At 62.5% G+C, this 715-nt stretch overlaps 1 protein-coding gene across 1 annotated transcript in view; it reads left to right on the forward strand.

Moving 5' to 3' along the window:
- Positions 1-715, forward strand: part of LOC104079129 (metabotropic glutamate receptor 4) — an 18,016-nt gene that overhangs the window by 17,102 nt on the left and 199 nt on the right. The gene's annotated exons all lie outside the window — the stretch shown is intronic.

Here is a 715-nt window from a genome sequence, read left to right on the forward strand (position 1 = left end):
CAAGCCAGGGCGTTGCAGGCTGCCGCTTCCACCTCTCCCTGAGCTGTGGCTGCTCCTAAAAGCAAGTGACGTGCTGCAGCCTCTGAGCCCGAATGCAGTGGTGCAACCCTGTGGGGAGTGGGAGGATTTATTGCTATCTGGCTTTTTCCTGGCGCTGGGTCTTGCTGCGGCTCCCCCAGTGTCAGTCTGGGAAGCGGGGTGGCTTTGTAGCCATTGCTGCCTCCTCTCCTTGTGTGTTCAACCCCGTCCTGAGGGCTGGTGCGTCTGGGGAAGCTGGAAGGTGGCAGCAGCGTACGTGGTCTCTACTCCTCCAGCACCCGAGCACGGGCACAGGGATCCTTGGTGAGGGACGCAGCCGGGCTGGCTGGCTTTGTGCCACCAGCTGCCAGCGCTGGCAGCGTCCTGCTGCTCAGCTCCCAGCTGCCACGGAGCGGCGTGCAGGGATGCGGGGCGCCCAGCTTGGACCCCAAATCGTGCTCTTGCAGGGCTGGGGCAAGCTGAGCTTTTGGGAATGTGGAGCACCTGCGGGTTGGTCTGTAAGAATTTGCTGAGGGAAGTAAAGAGGAGCCTGAGAACACATCCCCCATGGCTCATGTCACATCCTCTTTGGGATGAACTGTCTTTAGAGAGCCCCCAAGGGCTGCCGTGGGGCTCAGCCCCTCTGCCACGGCTCAGCACCCTCGCAGGGAATGAGTGCTGCCGCTGGCCGGCTCCA

Source organism: Fulmarus glacialis, unplaced genomic scaffold, assembly GCF_000690835.1.
Source record: "Fulmarus glacialis isolate BGI_N327 unplaced genomic scaffold, ASM69083v1 scaffold10597, whole genome shotgun sequence".
Lineage (NCBI taxonomy): Eukaryota > Metazoa > Chordata > Aves > Procellariiformes > Procellariidae > Fulmarus > Fulmarus glacialis.